Source organism: Heterocephalus glaber, unplaced genomic scaffold (genome assembly GCF_053883595.1).
Source record: "Heterocephalus glaber isolate CG9 unplaced genomic scaffold, H.glaber_assembly_v1.0 deba00001465, whole genome shotgun sequence".
Lineage (NCBI taxonomy): Eukaryota > Metazoa > Chordata > Mammalia > Rodentia > Bathyergidae > Heterocephalus > Heterocephalus glaber.
In genome coordinates, this window is record NW_028258312.1 from 23,929,796 (window position 1) to 23,951,402 (window position 21,607).

A 21,607-nucleotide genomic window follows, 5' to 3' on the forward strand; every position below is an offset into this window, starting at 1 on the left:
GGCACTTGTTATCATTTTTACATTGTTCACACTCATATCTGAGATATTTAAAAACACAGTCAGCTGGACGCACAGACTAGAAGAATGTGTTTCCTCACGACATGGTCCGTGCTGCTCTTTCATCCTCTGCTCTTCTCTGCGACCTCTGAGCTTCTCACGCTTGCAGCTTTGCCTTCAGAACCTCCCTATCTCCTCAGAACTCACAGCTGCTTTCTGCCCTTGGACTTGGTCCAAAGGGGCTCCTGCTGTGGGCTGACTTTGGAGTCCTCCTGTGGCCTTTCCTGCATTGTGCTTCTCCCAGTAGAGTCCATTTCACCAGCCCAGGTAACCGTCAATTTGGAGCCTGCGACCCTCCAACAGACTTCCACTCCAACTTTGGACTTCAAACCTTCCTGCCTCCAGAATGCCTGAGATCATGAACAGAGACTGTGCTGGGTGATCCACCTCATGCCTTCTCCAGAGGGCACCAGCGTGCTTTTGTTCAGGAGCAGAGATGGTGGAGGCTGTGTATATTGACCATGAAGATGGTGGTCTGAGAATGTAAACAGAAGCAGTGGGTGGCTTCCTGGGGCCTCTATTGTACTCATACTTGGCTCATAAAAGGGATGTCATGGTGTTATTTAGCCAGGAAAGCCTTTCTCAACCTCTTTATAAGGTCCATTTCCTTTATTATGATTCTAGTTTCTCAGACTTTTATAAGACAGTTCTTGAATGGCTGTGATTTTAAACTTACGTGTTTATGTAATTTATGCATACTCTGCCACGTCTGGACATTATTTAAGCCCAAATATAGGTTTCATTATTCCCACTATTGCCTCACCTCATAACAAATTGCTTTTTTGATTTGCTTTCATCATAGACTCTTCATATGGGCAATGAATGAATGAGAACGTTCTCCCTTACAATGTTTCTCTGAAAGCTAGAAGATCAATGAGTCTCCACTGCATGAGTGTATGAGGCTTTATATATGGTCTACGGATACATAGAAAAAGTATCTGTGTTAACTAAGGTTTGTCCAGCCACATTAGTGATCCGTTTTGATGAACACTGCCTGATTAGCATCTGTGTGCTCTCAATTGTTCATTGGATTGGTTTGCACAAACTATTTTAGTTGGTTTTATGCCTATGCCAAGACACACAACTGAAAACTCCTAGGGAATTAATTGCCTCAGACACACATGTACCCAGGAGTTCACATGGTAATATCTGTATTCTCTTCCTTCTCCTGAGGTTGTTGACTTTGTTCTCAAGCAAGCTCTTTTTCCAACAGTTTTAGCATCATCTCTGGGGCTTGTTCTCACATGTGCACTCCTCAGCCACACAACCCACACCACCACAACACAGGAAGGGAAGTGGGGCGGAAATCTGTTCCCAAAACAAAAATTAGTGTTTTGATAATGTCATACAGGTGCTGAGCAGGTGGCCTCACAGATACGAATTCTCTAAAACTATCAATAAAATGTACAGAGCAGAGATTAGAGATTCTTAAATGACTTGAATTAATGATGCAGTCGATTACTGCTTCATTATTAATTTTTTGCATATAGGAAAGAGGAGCAGTATGCAATCTTATCTTTTACGCTGCTTGGAGAAGCTCTGCAAACACAGTGTGAGTCTTAGTTTGGGGGCTGTAATGAAAATGTCTTAGATTGAATAATTTACAAAAAATGTAAATTTTTTCAGACTTTTGGAGGCTGGAAAGTTCAAGATCAAGGTCAGGGGCTGACATTCATTATTTGCTGAGATCTTTCTTGCTACCTTCTCATGTGTCAGAAAAGGCAACAAGAACAAAAGGCTCTAGCGCATTTCTTTCAATCTCTTTGATAAGAGAACTAATCCATTCATGACACCCCAATGGTCTCACTTCTAAATACTGTCACCTTGGGTCTCAAGGTTCAACATGAGAGTTCTGGAGGCGCACACATACTTAAGCCATAGTACCTACCTTGGATGCAGGATGGCTCTTTGTCACTTCTCCTGGAAGTAAGGAAAGTTTAGGAGCAAGGACTAGATGCTGGCTCCAAGTGACACACCAGCTGCTCTTTCAAGGCATCTATAAGTTGATGGCCAAAACTAAGGAAAGCTGATCTGTGAAGAGAAGGAAGAAAGACTAGAGAAGAATGAGCACTGGTGCACAGTGTTGTATACAGATAATAACGCTTATGAGATCAGCAAACCACTTCAGAGATCACAAATGATGCGTCTATTCAATACTGTGGGAAAACACAGCATTATTTGAATAAATGTACACCTCCTAAGGGCACTACACTGAAATGTGAAGCCTTTGGCATGGATGTTTAGAATAGAGAAGTGGTTAAGGGCACAAGCTTTCCAGTTCAGTTGTCTGAATCCAAGCTGGGATTCTGCCGCACAGTAGCCTTGTGATCTTGATCAAGTTACTTCATCTCTTTTTCTTACACAGTCTTTGTTTAAGTGGACTTAGTAATATTAGACATTTAATAAATCTTTTAGAAGAAATAAAGGCATTAATATAAGTAAAGATTTAAAACATAAATTGGTAAACGGTAATCATTTAAGGTTAGCATAGCTGTCGAGATGCTTTTGTAAAAAACTGTTACTAAATTATGAAAATGGGCCTTAATATTTTAGGCATATGATGTAATAAACTAATGACAACTTTAAAGATGACTGATAAAAGCAAGCACAATAAAAACCCCAAGTGGTACTGACTGCACTCCGTGTTATAGAATCTTATAAACCCAATGTAGACTATACCCTGTAATAGACAAATTTGTAAATTTAGGACACAGATTGCTCTGTGTGTACAAAGGCTCAGCCACAAGTAAGTGCAAGCTTTGAAACTCTCAGATACTGTGCAATAAAAACGTGGTAAGAGATCAAAGGACAAATTTTGAGTTTTAAAAGGGTCTGACTTATGAATTCAAACACTGGTATGACGTGTGTGTAACAATTAGTGTAAGGTACAAGCAGTAAGAGTGGATTTCTAATTGGAAATAGACAAATGCAACAAGAATATCCATTTACTTGGGTATTTATTGATTCTACCATTTATGCATTAATTAAGCACATAGTACTAGAATACTTAAAATAATAAACCAGTGATAAGAACAAAAAAATAATCTGGAATCTGTATCATCCTGTCCTCAAAGAGTTATCTGCTGGTTTGATTGTAGGATTTCAGGGGGCTAAAAGCTTGAAAAATGGGACAGAATTATAGCAAACATCCAAACACTTACAGAGGGCATGTCTATTGATATGCCCGGTCCTCTACTGTGGAGTAAGTTAAGATAGGCCAAGTAGAGACACAGGCTCATTTAATGCCCCAAATCATATGAGATATTGAATTTATTGCGTATGTGTTAAGGAGAATTTTAAACTGAGAAGTGATCCACAGCTTTGCATTTTAAAAGAAAGCTTTTGTGATAATGCAAATGGCACTTAGGGTGTCATAAGACTAGAGTCAGGGAAACTGGTTAAGATATGCTTCCAGGGAAGCTATGATAAGGACCTAAAGAGAGTTGGTGTGGCTAAAGCATAGATAAGATAATTTTTGTAGGTGGATTTAGTGTGGTTGGAAATCTAAGATTGCTAGTATTATTCGCCATGATTAAGGATAGGAGTGGATGTAGACTTAGGAGGAAAGATAATGAGGGATTTGTATTGGAATGGCTGAGTTGCAGGTGCCCTCTAGCCATCCATGAAAAGCTCAAAGAGTAGTATAGGCCAGGTATATAGAAGTGACTGTCATTCATGGACAGAGAAATGTAGGGTGAGTAGTAAAAAAAGAGCATGCCAAGGAGAGGCCTTGGGGTCACTAATTATTAAAATGTAGAGAGGAAAAAAAATGTAGAGAGGAAGACACTGCATAGAAAAAAAAAAAACTAGGATAAGATGATCAGTAAACAGTTGTAGCACTGATACCAAAGTTGATTAGACAAGAGTGATTAAGCGTGTCTATTCCTATATGATCAAACAATGGATTCCCTTAAAAAGGAATCCATGAGACATGAATATCCAATACTATTTACAGTGAAAGTAAGAAACATGGCCACAATAGAGTATCCCTAGATTACCTGTAATATCTACCTGGCATCCTAGGCTTTCTCCAATCTTTTCTTCCAAGATGTCTGAAAAAACCTCCCTTAATTCTTTATGTTCTATTAATAAATTTTATAATTCTAATTAAGTTAATTCTATAATTTATTTAGATTGGAAATTGAGAGTTACTACTAAGGTATTTATATTTGTGCTATTTGACTTACTAATACACTGAATTAAATTTCACAAAATGTATGCAAACTGAGTAGGGAAGGATTATCTTTTATTGACCTAGGAATCAAATACTATAGGTACAACATGAATGTTCCCACAAAAGCTTACCTGTTAAAGGCTTGTTCAACATCTTGTGGTGCTGTCAGGTGATACTGGAACTCGTAAGGAGTGAGGCTCGATGGGAGGAAGTCAGGTCATTGGGATGTGCCAAGTAAGTGGGTTTTGGATGCTCCTTCTTTCCTTTTGCTTTCCATTTTCACCACACACTTTCCCCAGTTGCTCAGTGCAAGAGGGCCACATAACAATGAACTGAAACTGAGAGCCAAAATAGGCCTTTCCTCCTTTGAAGTTGATTTTTTTTCCCAGTGTTTTTTTCACAGTAATGGAATGCTAACTTATTCAATATTAGTGCACATCACTATGCTCTGGTTAAAATTAACTTCTCCCCATATAAGTCCATGGAATATCCAATGTACTTTCAGTGAATTTCTTAGTTTCTAGGGGAATCCAAATTGTTTGACTCGAAGATTTTGCTCTCAAAGTTCCTTTTATGGATGATGTCAAAATTTCTGTTGCTGACATCATTCATTTTCTCTTATTTCTATATCCAGAAAGTGACCACCTAAAATCTTTGTGTGCATTGCAGACTTATCTAAAGTTTTAAAGAGATATTAAAGATTTCTTGAGCTTTTGTCTTTAATTCTGACAAGGGAGACACTTCCTGGATAACTTTCTGATATCTCAGGTTCAGGAAGGAGCTTTTCTTGTTGGAAGGTAGCCAGGAAAATATAAAATTTTTATCTTCAGCCCGAATTATAGAAGAAACCAAAGAAATAAGAAGATTAGGAATGATTGTTGAGTGAGGAACCAGCTGATAATTTTCTCTAGACCCAGATCTCACTTCATCCTTACATGAGTGTCACAGGTTACACTACTATGGTTCTATATTTCATAAATGAAGAGAGTCTCAAACAAGTTAACTGAAGCTAAAAGGAAGATGGCAAACTCTTCTTAAACTGACAAGTCACATGGGCATTGTGACATAGTCAAGTGAAAACTAGTGGCTGTAAAACTAGATGTGTGTTTCTCATCAGTTACTCCATGAATATTCTCACACATCCTTCCTTCTTTAGAACATCTACCCACTCTTCTCTTTCATTGTCTCATTCTTTAAATTCCCATACCTATACATTTTCCTGACCATTTTTACTCTAGTAACTTTTCTCTCCTTTAAATGGCCATAACTTTTAAATTGTAAAATTTATTTCATTTTTGTTAAAAAATCCTCTGAATTTTCAATCATAGATTCTATTATGTATCAAGACTTTCTAATTATATTGTAAATTTCTTTAAAACAGAGAGAATAGCTCCTATGAGTCATAGGTACACTTTCTTACTCCTTGCCCAAATTCTAACAGCTATGTGCTATTTTCAGTATTGGAAAAATGATCTTACTCATGGTGATATACTATCAGATTTTCTAACATAATTTATTTTTCCTAAACCATCATGGTTATTATAAAAAAATGTAATGAAACTGGGCACCGGGAGGAGGCTCTCCCGCTGCCACTCCATGCTCCTAGGGCAGAGAAGGTAGGCCACGTGGAAGCACCCTTCCCCCCATCTAAATAAGAAGACATGTAAACAAGCCTCAAAAACAGACTTCCAGATCACCTACAGCAACCCCAAAGGGAAACAGGATGTAACAATCTGATACTCAACCACCTGAACCCACTGAACTGGCAACAAAAGAGGATCTGGGAAAAATGAAATCAGAAATAATTTCTTAGAAAACAGCAGAGATTGTGCTCATTGTGCAAGACATGATTAATAAATCTAGAGAGGAGCTGAGGAACATGATGGAATCCCAACATAGGAAAAAAATGGAATGCATAAAACAGAGGCAAACAGATTTCCAGGAGATTAAAAATTCCACTGAAAGTCTATGCAGCAGAATGAACCAATGCGAGGGCAGAATTTCAGATATAGAAGATAAGATTGCAATTAGTGACCAGGAAAAGAAAAATTGCTTTAAAATTGTAAGGGAACATGAGAAATCAATCCAGCAGCTGGTAGACGATGCAAAGAAGAATAACATAAGACTGATTGGAGTCAATGAAGAAAGAGGAGAGAGTACAGATGACATAAAAAAACTGTTCACAGAAGTGATGGCAGAAAATTTCCCAAGCAGGGGAAAAGAACTTGACATACAGATAAGTGAGGCATACAGGACTCCAGCTAGCTTTGATCAAAAAATATCTATACATAGGCATATAATAGTTAGGATTCCAGAAACCCAACAGAAGAACAAAATTCTACAAGCAGTTAGAGAAAAGAAACAAGTCACAATCAAAGGAAAGCCCATCAGAATCACAGCAGACTTCTCAAGGCAAGCCCTCAAGGCAAGAAGAGCTTGGAGTGATGTATTGTAAGCCCTGAAAGAAAACAGCCTCCAACCCAGACTGATGTACCCTGCAAAACTATCTTTCAAAATTGATGGAGAAATAAGATACTTTCATGATAAAGAGCACCTTAGGAACTTCATGAATACCAAATTTAAAAATATAATGAAACTAAAAGCCACTGGTGCCAAATGACTGATCTATGAGAAATAACAGGCCACTTATGTTTAGATAAAGCATTCTATAATATGTTTAAGTAGAAGTCCTCTGTTCTTCATGTAAAGAGTATTGAGTACCTAAAATATTCTGGCCTATGCAAAGTACTGAGTTTGTGCAGACAAATGACAATATAGCACCTGTCTTCGTGGAGTTTATAGTCAAATGGAAGATGCTCAAAAGTAAATAGGCTATTACAGTGTGAAATGTAGTCCCATCAGCTTGGAACCTGCTCTTTCCTCCTAGCATATTTCCTAGGAAATTACTCTATTGTCCATCCCATTCTACTTTTCAGATTTACTTCTTGAAGTGTCCTGGAATATATTTTATGTGTATTTCTTTCTAATAGGCAACTTCCAAATCCTGGCTGCATTTTGTCCCATACGACATGTTTGTAGTGCATTTTAAAGCTTGTGTTCTGTGTCTGGTTGCTTCTAAGATGGCCTTCAGTGATCCCTATGTCTTGATATTGATTCTCTTGGGCAATCTTCTGCCTTTGTGTGTGAACTTGACCTAACTTGCTTCTAAATAATACCATGTGACAAATGAAATTTCACTTCTGAGATTAGGTTATAAAAACACTGTGACTTCATGATACACATGATATAAATTCTCTCCTCCCTGGTTTGTCTCTTGTATTTGCTTGAATAAATGAAGTACCATATTGAGATCTGGTCCACAGAATGACTCAGGGGGCAGGAATTGAAGGTGATTTCCAGACAACAGCCAGCAAAACTGAGAAACTCTGTCCAACAGTGTGGAAGCAACTGAGTCCTGCGAACAACTACATGAGTGAGCTAAGACCTAATCATCTCCCAGTAGATCTTTCAGATGAGAGTGAACCTGACATCTATACTATCACCTTAACGACACGTTCGAGAGGCCCTGAGTAGGTGAAACCAACTAACTATTCTGCAACCAAATTCATGATCTGCAGAAATTGTGAAATAATGAATGTTTTGAGTTTCTATGTTTTGAGAAAAATTGTTAAACAGCAGTAAATAATTAATGGTGCTTAAAACAGATTGAGAATTCACATTAATATGTAGACTTAATATCTGCTGTTCCGTCTTTATTTCCCCCAGGGTTTTTCCTAACTTATGAATTGCATGCTCTACCATAGTTTTGTCTCACTTTACTTCTGACTTTCAAAATATCCAACAATTCTTGGTGAAGTATTCTAATTTCTTACAGGAATCTAAATTGTGGCCACAAGAGTAGGTTATAAATACATTAGTGTTTCTTTGTTTGTAAAATAGAATTTCAAAGTCTCGGAAATAATTATGTTTTAGTCCATGAAGGAAGAGTAATGAGCTGGTCACTAATCTTTCTTCTCTAAATGACTGCAATATTTTTCTCCTTGGTCTTTCTGACCCTAAGAAGTTCTCTCCACTAAAAGTTGAGAAAATTTTCTAGATATGCACATCCTCTCATTGCAACCCTATATCTACCCCCTAACACATACACAAACTTAAAACGCTTTGAGACCCTCTCACTGATCTCAGATAAGTAGCAGAAGACATGTCTATGACCTCCTGAGTCCTGCAAAGTCAAGCCTGTACTTGGAGCTTATACTCTTCTTGCTCTTTCTGACCTGGATACCATAGTTTTCCTTGGTGCTCACCTCTGCCCTAACATATTTCCATCTCCTGTCTCTTCTTCAGGGAATATTCTAACTCACTGAGACATGCTCATGTTCTTCATTCATGTTTCCTATGATTTCCTGGTCTATTATCACTTCTTATCATAACATTTTCCTTCAAAGCATACATCCTCAACCACAATATAAAGTTCAGGGCATTAGAATTCACATTTCCAGAACTAGATTGTAAGCTCGCTGCAGGTACCATGTAATTTTTCCTCATCATTTTAGCATATTGTAAGGCAACAGTCATTACATGATTAATATTTGTAAATAGATTAATGAACTAGACAGCACTCAACTGTAGTACTTTGTAATAAATTACATTAATATTAACCTAGAACTTCAATAGGATATTAATCTTGTTTCTCACCAAACAAAACCATGACACAGAAAAGGAGATAAGAACAAAATGAGACAATAAATTTTAAACACTTCCCATATATATTTTTCTGAGCCTATGCAGAATATATTCATATCAACTTCATTCTGTATATTTTATACAAGAAAAAGTAAAAATTTAGTATTAACATACAGTATTGTAAATGTCTATATTTTTGACCAAATTTTTTGAAGTACTGCATTAATCTGCTCAAAAACAAATTATTTGTTGAATGATGATTAATGGCTAATCTATTTCATAAAACCTTATTTACCATACAATATAAAATTTAGGAAGCACTGATATCCCTAAAAATTAAAAAACAAAAAACCCCAAAAAACATTCCAAGCTGTCTACCTCACAGTGTTTGTTACTCATTTCTTCTTTGCTTGGTCACATTTTTCCCTGACACTATTAGTTTTCATTAGAATCAGCCTGATACTTTTCTCTAATCTTTGTTCTACTATTCAGTCTCTCCTTCGAACTAATTTTAAAAATAATGTTTGGAGCTTTTGAAATACTGAGTTCTTCAAATTTAGTTTTCCTCATTTTGTTTCTTATATATACTCTGTAAATAAATATATATGTATCAAATTGAGACAGACCTTGAAACATAACATGTCTTTATATAGCTGTGATCCACCCACTCACAAGAAAACAATTCATGAACATAGAGTCTAAAATATATCATAAATTTCACGCTTCATGCTGTGCCAACTTAACACAAACAGGCCACATTCCTTGCATTAATAACCATAGATGATGACTGATGGAAGGAGTTCATAAGATTGCAATCTTAAAATCAATTTATAAATCAGAAAATAACTTTAGTAATGCAATTTAGGTACACAGAACTGTATCTATACTTATATAAAGATGACCAGAATTTATAATGCCACATCTAATTCTTTGCACTTATGAGATGATTAGAAAATTATGCTATTTTATTGCTCTTGTATCAAAAGATGATCAGGATATTCATATATATTTACATATACACACATATACACATTTTTCTTCTAGAAATTCATTAAAATAATAATTCAGTTATATCCATGAGGTGAGAAATAATTTTGTGTCATTCTGACTGCCTACAAAATGTCTCTCATTCATTCATCTTCACTACTTTGTGAGATTACTTGGGCCAAGTGAAAAACCTAATATTTAGAAAATAAAGTTAAAATTCTATGAATCTAAAACAAAAGTCACTTTGTAGATGAAATCTGATAATGCTACTCATTACCCAAACTTAATGGAAGAATTTACAGACAGGAAAATAATCATCAGGATTTCATGTAGGCACTGTTATATGATCTATTATCTACCAAAATGTTAAGATAAGTCAAATTATATTTATTTTTTATTCTCAGCTCCTCTGAATGATTTTCCAGTATAAGTGACTAAATACTATTTTTAAGCTTTCTTCCAAAAGTTGAGGCAAGAACAAAATTGTTCCCTTTATATAATGCTGACTGTCTTGTGTCAAGGAAGGAAAAAAAATAACTTCAGAGCAGAATCTACTTAGAATATTAATGCTCAACAAATACTTAAAATCTCATTTAAAGATTATCCATTTTCAATAAATGTAATTAGTGAAGATTTTCTTCAGGATGTTTTCTTTTTCCAGTGTGTACATCTCTAGTTTGAGTGACATAGAGGAAAATATCTGAAGACCAACTCAGGAGATAAGTTACAAGTAAGAAGAACTCTAAAGAATAACATTATAGATGGGCATGTTATGCAAAAATACATCCCCCAATTCATTTAAAACTGATATATTCTATTAGAAATAGTCTATGAGGGCTGGGGATTTAGCTCAGTGGTTCTGCCGCCTGCCTTGCAAGCGTAAGGACCTGAGTTTGATACCTGGTACAAAAAAAAAAAAAAAAGAAATAGTCTATGAGAACTGAATGTTTTACAAAAATTACCACATTTTTGTTAATTATTATTTACTATTTATTCTACCTTGTGTTTTGTGTTATTTGTATTTGTTTAATTATTAGGGTTTAAATTTTATAATGTGGGGAATAGTTTATGCTTTTTTATTACAAAAGAAATAAATCGATTGAGTTTTCTCTTCACACAATGTGTTTCGTGTATTTCCCATAGGAATCACTTCTCTGAATTCTACCAGCTCCCTTCCATTACTTGTGGCTCTGGCCTCCACTCTGGGGAGCAATGCTGGGCATCGTGATGCTCGCTGTTTTCAGTCCTGGCCCTCTAATAAAGTGTGCCAACCCACACTCTTTGACTGCTAACTTGGGACTGACCAGCTTAGAGAGCTTAGGGTTCACATTTTAAAGAACACATAGATATAAGAAGGAGGGACCTTTTCCCCTCAATCTCCATATGCAGAGTGGCCTATGGATTACAAACATCTGTTCAGAAATTTGCTGAATAAAGGATATACTATTTTGTTAATTCACGAGATTTCAATCCTGCAGCTACATTTTGTTTAGCAATGCAATATTTTAATTGAAATATAATTTATATACAACAATGTAAATGAGTTTTGCCTATAATTTATGAGTTTTGACAAACATACGAGGTTACTTTGATACAACTGTGATGCAGCATCATTTTACTGCACCTAAAATTCACTTGTAGTCAATATGTCTGATCGCCCTGATACTTGTCCACTACTGATGTGTTTTACTCCTATAACTGGTTCATATAGTATAATGTGTAGACTTTTGAGCCACCTAATACCAGGTGTAATCAAAATGTATTGAAGATGTTTACATTTTTAAAATTTATTACAGCAAAAGACACACTGTCATTAACCCCCTCAAAATACTCCTCCACACTTTGTACACACTCCATTGCTCTCGCCACTTTCTGAAGCGATTCTGGAAGTCCTCTGACACAAGTGTCTTTAGTTGTGCTGTTATGGTTGTCTGCAGGTCCTGAATTGATTCAAAATGTTTCCCTTTCATTGTCATTTTGACTTTGAGGAAGAGCCAGAAGTTGCATGCTGCCAGATCCAGTGAATAGGTGGATGAGGACATAATGTAATCTTTTTATTGATAGAAATTGCCACAAGCCTATGATCAATCACGTGTGACCACTAAATACAGTGAATGTTTACCTTAAAAAATATAATAGAATAAAAAACATTGTCACTAATCCTCCTCAAGTACTCAAAATATTTCTCTGGCTTTGAACATACTTATAGCTGTTGGCAATGTTTCTTTAACTTTAATAAGTTTTTTTGTCTATTTTGATTTAAAAAGCCACCAAATACACACACACACACACACACATATACATACACACACATTTGGTATCTATCATGTTATTGCTTCTATCAAACATCCCTTTCTTTTTTATTAGACAGTAATATTCTATTTGAGTTGAATCCAGTTAAAGGACTTTGGTTTCTTTCCTGGGCATTTATGTAAATAAAGCCATTATAAAAATTTTTCTGTATATTATTTCCGTGAACATATATTTTCATGTTTCTTAATTAAATACACAAGCATATGACTACAGGGTCATATGGTCAATGTATATATATGTATGTACCATGAAATCCAACAATTTTATTTTTTATTTTTTTCCCCATTAAATTTATTGGTAAATTTTAGGTATAAAATACAGTTACATTCATCACTGGGTCTTGTACCATTACATGAGTCTCTTGGTTCTTATTTTTTTCCCCTTCCCTTGCCCTCCCTTCACCCCCCCACCCTTCCCTATTTACAAAGACCTTGTTTCCATTTTTTTCCTCTTCTCATATTTTTTCCTTTCCTTTTTTCCCCTTCTTCTAACCTTCCCAATTACCCTGCTCTTTTAGACCTTTTCTTCCTGTTACACAATATCAATTATACATTTTAAAAATTACAATATTAAGATCTAGGAGACATTACCACAGACTTTTCAGAATTTAAAAGGATATAGAAAGCATATTACAAAAATCTTTTTTGAAATAAATTTGACAACTTCTAAGAAGTACCTTGGAAGACAAAATAATGAAACTAACTCCAGAGGAAATACAAAATTTGAATAGAACCTATTAAAGAAAGCATATTCCTAGCTTGAAAACCTACCTATATGACAACAGCAGGCTCATAAACATTTTAACTGATAAATTATATCAAACAAAGCAGAAAAAAGAAGGGACACTTCTCCCCACATTTTAGCAACTCAACATTGCGCTAATCCTAAAACTGGATAAAGATAATAGAAGAAAAAGTATGAACATAGATAGAAATTTGTTTAACAAAACAAACTATTAGAAGTCAGATCTGGCAGGACGTAGAAAGTGGTTTTGTTATAGGGATGGTAGTGTTGGTTCAGCTTTGGAAGATCCACCCCCAAAAGTCATCATTTAAACAGAGGAAAGGAAAAAGCTATACGATCCTGTCACTAGTTGGAGAAAAAGTATTGGACTAAATTCTACAGCTGTTCATGGTAAAAGCTATCAGGAGACTAGAAGTAGAACAGAAACTTCTCAACAGATTAAAGACATGTACTCCATACTTCCCGAGAAAACGCCTTATATGAATGGAGAAGACACAATGCTTTCTCCTTAAGATGAGGAGCAAGGGCAGGTATGCTTACTCTTTATCTGTCCATTAAACTTTGAAACCTAGTCCCCACCAAAATAGTCTGGCAATAAAATGACACAACTAGGATAGGATTGGCATGGCAGAAGCAAAATCTTTATATATAAATGAAATGATCATCTACAGAGAAAATACTAAGAAATCTCTAGGAGCCTCTAGAACTTGTATTTGAATTTAGCAGGATTAGAAAACATAAGGTATATATAAAAATTCAGGTCTGTGTATACTTGCTATAAATGAAGAACTGGATATTGAAATTTAAAAGTTATGTAGGAGTAGAAAGGACCTAGAAAAGTTAAAAAAAAACAAAAACAAAAACAGTATTGGAAGACATTTAGTACCTAATTTTAAGACTTCTTCTAAAGCTACAGTAATCAAGGCAGTGTTGGTGTAAGGAAAGACATATAGATCATTTGAATAAAGGAGAGAATCTAGAATAGAACCACACATATGTGGTCCACTGAGTTTTGAAAGATTATTTAACATTAGCATTTTATAGACTATAAACTCAATTCAAGAGCCAAGGAAGAGATGGTGTTTTCAGCAAACGGCACTAGAACACTTGGTATCCGTATATAAAAAAATTAACTTCAACCCTTTTTTCCATACATGGAAATAACTTGAAGGGATCTATGAACCTAAATAAGAAAGCCTAACCTTCAATTGGTGAGTTACCTGTGCTACTAAAACACTGTGCTGCATCTTCTTTCTAGATGTCATCATCCGTACTCAGCTTCTAGCTCATGTTTTCTGTCATCATCGACTTTTTGCCTTGTTTCTTTCCTTTCTGGGTCAGATTCACCTTGTTTGGCAGCAACTGTTTGAATCTTGACTGTGCAGTTTGGATGTGAACTGGTCGTTAACTATGAATATATGACCATTTTCTATTTCCTTTGACTTGGGCTCTTTTGTGAGAACTCTCTGTGTTGGTTTACCACAGGTGAGGGACTGTAGGGCTCTAACCAGCTCTCTCTGTGGGATATCTGTCTCTTGTTGAATTTCCTCAAATGTGTACTTTTCTCTATTATTGAAGAGCATTAATATGGTCATCTGGAAAGTGGAGACTTGCAGTATGTGCTTCCGAGTATTAGAGCCAGTCACCTGTGCACCTCCAACACCAACTTTAGACCCATCTTCCTTTTTAACTGGACCATAAAGGCTAGCATTGAGATCTCCAGAGCCCACAGAATGCTGGAGTGTGAGTTGTCAACCACTGTGTTTGGCTAAGTAGAACCTTCTGAATATTTCAAAAGCATATTTTGGTGCTGGTGGGTTGTTGTACTTTGGTGTGGCTCACTGAGTGGGCCAATATCCAGTCGTGAGCACCCAGACTGTGAGATCAACACCACCTAAAGACACCCCAGTCACCTGTAGATGTTGCCTGAATTCATCCATAGTTGTGTTTGAGATGCTCATATCCCTAAACATTCCTTCCAGTTTTGATGTGAACTGACATTAACATTCAGTCTTTAATTTGGATATCATATTTTTTCAGAGTCATCAGAAAGACTTTTATTTGTGAGAAAAATATGGAACGCTTCATGAAATTGCATGTCATCCTTGCACAAGGGCCATGCTAATCTTCTCTGTTTTGTTCCAATTTTAGTACATGTGCAAAGCGAGCACTGTATATATATTTTAGAAGAAACTGCTGAATTATTCTCCAAAGTTTTTATATAATTTTGCATTTTCATTTCTAATATACAAGTTCTAGTCTCTGAATCATTGCAAACAACATTTGCTGTTCTGTTTTTGACTATGCTTCTAAGTGTGTAGTGGTATTTCATACTAATGTTTGCTGCTGTATAACAAATTACTACAAACTTAGAGCCCTAAAGGCATAACAATCTCTTATTGATGAACTGGGTCCTCTCCCCAGAGCATCAATAAACTGAAATCCAGGTGTCTGTTGTGCAGCAATCTTGTCTGAAATTCAGAGTCTAATTCTCAGCTCATTCACGTTGGTGGCAGAATTCACTTTTTGGTGTCATAGTACTGGTGTCCCTATTTTCCGGCTGGCTGTGAGCCAGAGGTCACTTCAGCTGCTGGAGCTCTTCCATTCTCAGGTCGTCTCTCAGTGCAGCAGTTCACTGCTTCTTTTTTTTTTTTTTAACTTAAATTCTTTTATTGGTACATTGTAGGTACACAACACATTTACATTTCTCATTGGGAACTTAAACCTTTACATGATGCATCTTGGTTCTTATTTTTTCCCCATTTCTCACCCTCCCTTCATGCCCTCCACCCTTCCCTATTTACAAAGACTTTATTTCCATTTTTTCCATTTCTCAGCATTTTTCCTTTCCCTTCTTTCCTTTCCCCTGCCCCTCCCACTACCCCTACCCCTTTGCACTTTTTCTTCCTATTTTGCATTATGGATTATTCATTCTAATCAATGGTACATTTTAGGTATACAATATAATGACATCCATCATTGGAAATTTGCACCTTTACATAGTCTCTCTTTGTTCTTATTTTTCACCCTTGCCCAGCCCTCCCTTCAACCCCTCCATCCCTCCCTATTTAACAAGATTTTGTTCCTATTTTTCCATTTTCTCATATTAATCCCATTCCCTTCTATCCTTTCCCCTAGCCCTCCCACTTCCTTCCCCTTTGCCCCTTTTCTTCCTATTTCACATTACCTATTATACATTTTAGCCCTTATTTACACTTCCAGTTTCTCACACCAGAAAAACTATTTGGTATTTACACATGTGTGTCCTATTTATTTCACTTAAGAGTATGGCCTCAATGTGCATCCACTTAGCTATAAATGTCTCTAATTTCTCATTTTTTATGGCTGAGTAGTGCTCCATTTTATAAAAAAACCCACATTTTCTTTATCCAGTCTCCAGTTGATGAGCATTTGGGCTGTTTCCAAGTTTTAGCTATCACAAACTGTGCTGCTATGAACATGGGTGCACATATATCACTGTGTTATGATTCTTTTAATTCTTTGGGGAAGATCCCCAGCAGTGGAATAGCGAGGTCAAATGGGACTTCCAGTCCTAGTTCTTTGAGGTATCTCCTTACTGATTTCCACAGTGGTTGCACCAGTCTACACTCCCACCAACAGTGGAGCAGGGTTCCTCTGTCCACACAGCCCTGCCAGCATTTGTTATTGAAAGGGAAGCAATACTCCCAAATTCATTCCTGGAAGCAAGCATCACCTTGATCCCTAAAGCAGAGAAAGACCCAACCGAAAAGGAGAACTGTAGGCCAATCTCACTCATGAACATAAATACAAAAATCCTTTAAATGATACTGGCAAATAGAATGCAGAAGATCATCAAGAAGATCACATACCCTAATCAAGTGAGATTCATTCCAGGGATGCAGGTATGGTTCAACATACGCAAATCAATCAATCTAATACACTATATCAATAGAGCCAAGGACAAAAACCATATGATTATTTCCATAGACACAGAAAAAGCATTTGACAAAATCCAACATGCATTTATGATAAAAACCCTACAAAAAATTGGAATAGGTGGTCTGTACCCCAAACTGATAAAAGCCATCTATGAAAAACCAACAGCCAGTATCATACTAAATGGTCAAAAACTAAAATCCTTCACACTAAAATCAGGAACAAGACAAGGATGTCCACTATCACCACTCTTGTTCAATATAGTTTTGGAAACATTAGGCATAGCAATTAGACAAGAGAAAGAAATAAAAGGAATAAAGATAGGAAATGAAGAAGTCAAATTGTCATCATTTGCAGATGATGTGATACTGTGTATAGAAGACTCCAAGAACTCCACCAAAAGTCTTCTAGACTTAATAACCAAATTCAGTAAAGTAGCTGGTTCCAATGTCAACACACAAAATTCAATAGCTTTCCTCTACATGAATGACAGACTCACTGAGAGAGAAATAGGGCAAATAATTCCTTTCACAATAGCATCCAAAAAACTGAAATACCTAGGAATCACCCTAATGAAAAGAATCAAAGACCTCTTCTCTGGAAACTATAGCACTCTGAAAAGAGAGATTGAAGATGATATCAGAAAATGGACAGACATCCCCTGCTCCTGGTAGGAAGGATTAATATAGTGAAAATTCCCATACTTCCAAAAGTTCACTGCTTCTTTGAAGCCAACAGTAGTATCTCTCTGATTGACTGTTTCTTGCTACTAAATAAATTCTTAAAATTCACAAATTAAATTAAACCCATCTAGATAACCTCTCTTTGGAATTGCTCAAAATCAACTGAGGGAGGCTCTTTATTTCCACAAAAACACTTCACATTTGCCTTATAAAGTAGCTGCCTCTTGAGAGTTCATTCCCATCAAAGCTACACATCCCACCCACACACCCTCAAGGAGAAAGATACTCAGAGAGAAGTGTCACCGAGGGCCATCTGAGAATACTTCCTATCCTATAGCTTGTGAGCAGTGATACTGACCACCTTAGTGAACTTTCTGAAATCAATATTTCTTCTTTGGTGAAGTGTTTTGAAGTAATGTCCCCATTTTACAAGGTTTTTCTCTATAATTGAGCTTTGAGATTTCTTTATACATTATGGACAACAAATATTTTATCAAACATGTTTTACAAATATATTTTAATATCTGTACTTTGTCTTCATTTTCTTGGTATTAGGAGGGGCAAAGTTTCTAATTCTGATGAAGTCTATTTTGCTGTATATTTTTCCTTTCATGGTTCATGCTTGCCATGGTATATTTAAGAAATATTTGACTAATGCAAGTTCACCAGGATTTTCCACTGTATTTCATCCAGAAGTTTTCTGGTTTTATATTTTATGACTAGGTGTATGGTTCCTTTTTTGTTAATTTTGTTGAAGGCACTACAACGAATTTGAAATTAATTATTTTGGTTCTCAATGTCTAACAGTTCTAACATCACACCTTGAAAAGATATACATTCTCCAAAGTCTTTCCAACTTTGCCAAAAATCAATTCACCATATATGAGTGGGTGTATTTCTGGACTCTATTCTTTACAATTGATTTATTTTTCCATTCTTTTTCCAATATATCACTATCGTGATCACTATATTTTTAAAGTAACTCTAAAAGTCAGATAGTGTGAGCTACCTAACTTTATGTTTCTTCTGTTCTTATTTTCTTTTAATATTAAGTATGATATTAGCTGTATTATTTCTTAAATTCCCTCTACTAAATTGAGAAAGTTTCCTTTCATTCCTCATTTGTTGAAAGTTATTATCAAGAGCTATTGTACTGTGTCAAATGATTCCTCTATATTCATTAAGCTGATAGTGGTAATTTTTTCTAGTATGCAGATATGACAGAATTGCACTGATTGATCATGATGAATTAATATTTGTTTATATTACTGGATTTAATTTTGTTGAGAATTTTTGCATTTATATTTATGACGCATTTTGTTTTTTATATTTGCTTTCTTGTAATGGCTTTGTCTGATTTTGTTTTCATGGTAATGCGAGCCAGAAAAAATATATGGGAAAGAATTTTCCTTTCTTTTGCTTTTGGACATTTTGCATAAAACTGGTACTCTTTCTTCCTTAAATTGGTATTATTTCTTTCTTAAATATTTTGAACAGTTTCCAGTGAAGACTTGTAGTAAGTCACTCTGGAATTTTCCATGTTGAAAGTTCTTTACCTAAAAGTTTAACTGCTCTAGTAAATATAAAACAATTTAGGTATGTGTTTCTGTGGGCTTTGAGGACAGGAAGTATATTTATTTTATTTGTTACCAAATTTTATGGATATAAATTTATTTATTATTTAGCATCACTAAAGAAGCTACAGATAATAAACTATTAAAGAAATGTCTAATCTTGGTTATCTTTTATTTTCTTTTTTTCTTGATAAATCTGATCAGAAATTTATTTATATTATTTATCTTTTTCAAATAACTATGTGTTGAGCAGGGAATTTAGCTCAGTGGTTCTGCCACCTTCCTCAAAAGAACTATGTCTTGGTTTTAATGGCTTACTGTGTTGCTTTTATTTTGTAATATCATTGTTTTCTGCCCTTATTTTTATTCCCCCTTTCATTCTGTTTACTTTTGTTTTGCTTTCATTTTCTTAGTTGATTAACTGGAAACTTTGATTTCAGAGTTTTTTGTTCTTTTGTAAAATGATCATTTAATACTGTGAGTTTCACTTCAAGTGCAGTTAGTTCCATTCCACAAGTTCCTATATATTTTTTGCTCACTTTAGAACAGCCTCTAAACCCCCTTGAGACTTCTTTCCAATTTGATTCTTTGTCATCAGTGCAGATTGATTACACAGGACAGTGGGGTCCATTGTGGTATTTTCGTGTGTGTGTGTGTGTGTGTGTGCACGCGCGTGTGTGTGACTGACATCATTTGGTCACATCTTTCATCTCTGTTACCCTCTTTGATTTTGGCTTCCTTTCCCTCTCATCCCTTCCCCTTCACCAATCACTTTCCTTCTACTTTCATGACACTTCTTTGTAAATTTATGAGTTAAAGAGAAATACATTAACTTCTAAATATCTGAATATTTTTCCATCTTTTCTTATTGAGTCACAGTTTAATTCCGTTAAGGTCAGATTATATAATCAGCCTGATTTGTCAACAGCATGTAGGCATGTGCTTTCCTCTCCCTGCCCATTCTTACTGTGAGAATATGAGACCATGTGCTCAGGAGGTTGGATGGGTAATCTCCCTGGTAACCGCTTTGGTTACCATCAGAGCACCCGACTACAAATTTCTTCGGGGTTAGGGTTTTCTTCACTAAAAAGGGTTTGTCAAGGAGTTTTTCCAGTGTTTTTCCTTTACCTTCAGTGTTTGATTTTTCCTCTCTCTATGCACCTCAGAGAGTCTCTGTCCTCAATTCTCCCCTCCCCAAGGGCACAGGACTGCTGGGAGACCGCAGGATTTTCTGATGTCCTTGCACAGCATCAGGAGCTTTGTCCTTTGCATGAAGCTTTCCCGGGAATCCTGCCCTCCTCTACTACCCCAGAAGTAGAGAGATGTTTTTGGTCTTCTGTTTCCTTTCACAGGCATGATGGCTTCACTACTGCACTCTGGAGTGACAGGGGATGTCATCCTCTTGCAGCTTTAGGCTCTTGCTCCATAGGCAGGAAGGCTCTGGACAGGGTCTCCAGCTGTCCTTTAGCAATGTTCCTATTAGCCCAGGTCTGTATCGCGAGGGAAACTTTCCCCATTCTCTAGGTCTCCAGTCTTTCTTATAATGATGTAGTGGAGATTATGGAGAAGAAACTGAGTGCATGAGGAAGAGTCCGGTGGGGACCAGGTCCTTTGTGTTTGGGGAATCCAGGGGCTCTGTACTCCCATGTGAGCTCACACTTTAGAAATGTGTTAAAGGTTTAGCTAAGTGTTTCTTACTGGTCTGCACAGGATCCTCATCCTCCTTTCCTAATCTGCTACTGGCGGGTCGGTGCTTGAGACCCTTATATTCTTGGAAGCTCTTGTATTTCTTTAGATTTCTGGCTAATTATTTGCTCTCCAGCCTCAGAAAATTGATGTTATAGAATAGTTTGTAAATTATATCTTTTTATCTTGTTCTCGGGTTGGGAAAACCCCTCTTTTATGCTTTCTGGGTCCTAGGAAGTATCCTGGAGGCAATAGATTTGGAAACATGATTTTGAGACCTGTTATAAATAAGAAAGCCATAGATGGCTTGCATTTATTAGAGGTAACAGCTAAGGATACCAGCACTCTCTGTACTTTCTAAAGGAAGATATTGAGATTAGCAGATTATCCAGTTCTCTCAACATATAAGTAGTAATGACAGAGTTAGACATGGAACCAGACTCAACACCTAAGTCTGTTTTCTTGACCTCTATCACTTAGTCTCACATAAAAAATATCACCCTAGGACATACACACTAACACAAACTGTTCATTGGAGTAGAAAAATAGATATTACAAATGAATTATCAAGTAGCCACCTTCTCCACAGCAGGACTTGTTCTTAGTTCTTTAGCACCAGCATTGAGCATATTCTTAAATAAATTTTTTTTCTAGATAAAAATGATGTGTGTTTTTTATATAATGGAGTACTATTCAGTCATAAAGAAGGATAAACCTGAGATATTTCTAGGTAAATGGATGCACATTTTGAGAACATATGTGTAAATATAACATTGTCTCTCTGGTGTGAGAAACTGAAAGTGTAAATAAGGACCAAAAAGAATAAT

At 36.1% G+C, this 21,607-nt stretch overlaps 1 non-coding gene across 1 annotated transcript; it reads right to left on the reverse strand.

The window, feature by feature from the left end:
* Positions 1–14,987: 14,987 nt before the first annotated feature.
* On the reverse strand, positions 14,988–15,090 carry LOC147826611 (U6 spliceosomal RNA). Its single transcript, XR_015439038.1, has one exon. It is a non-coding gene; the product is annotated as a U6 spliceosomal RNA (small nuclear RNA).
* Between the last annotated feature and the right edge of the window lie 6,517 nt (positions 15,091–21,607).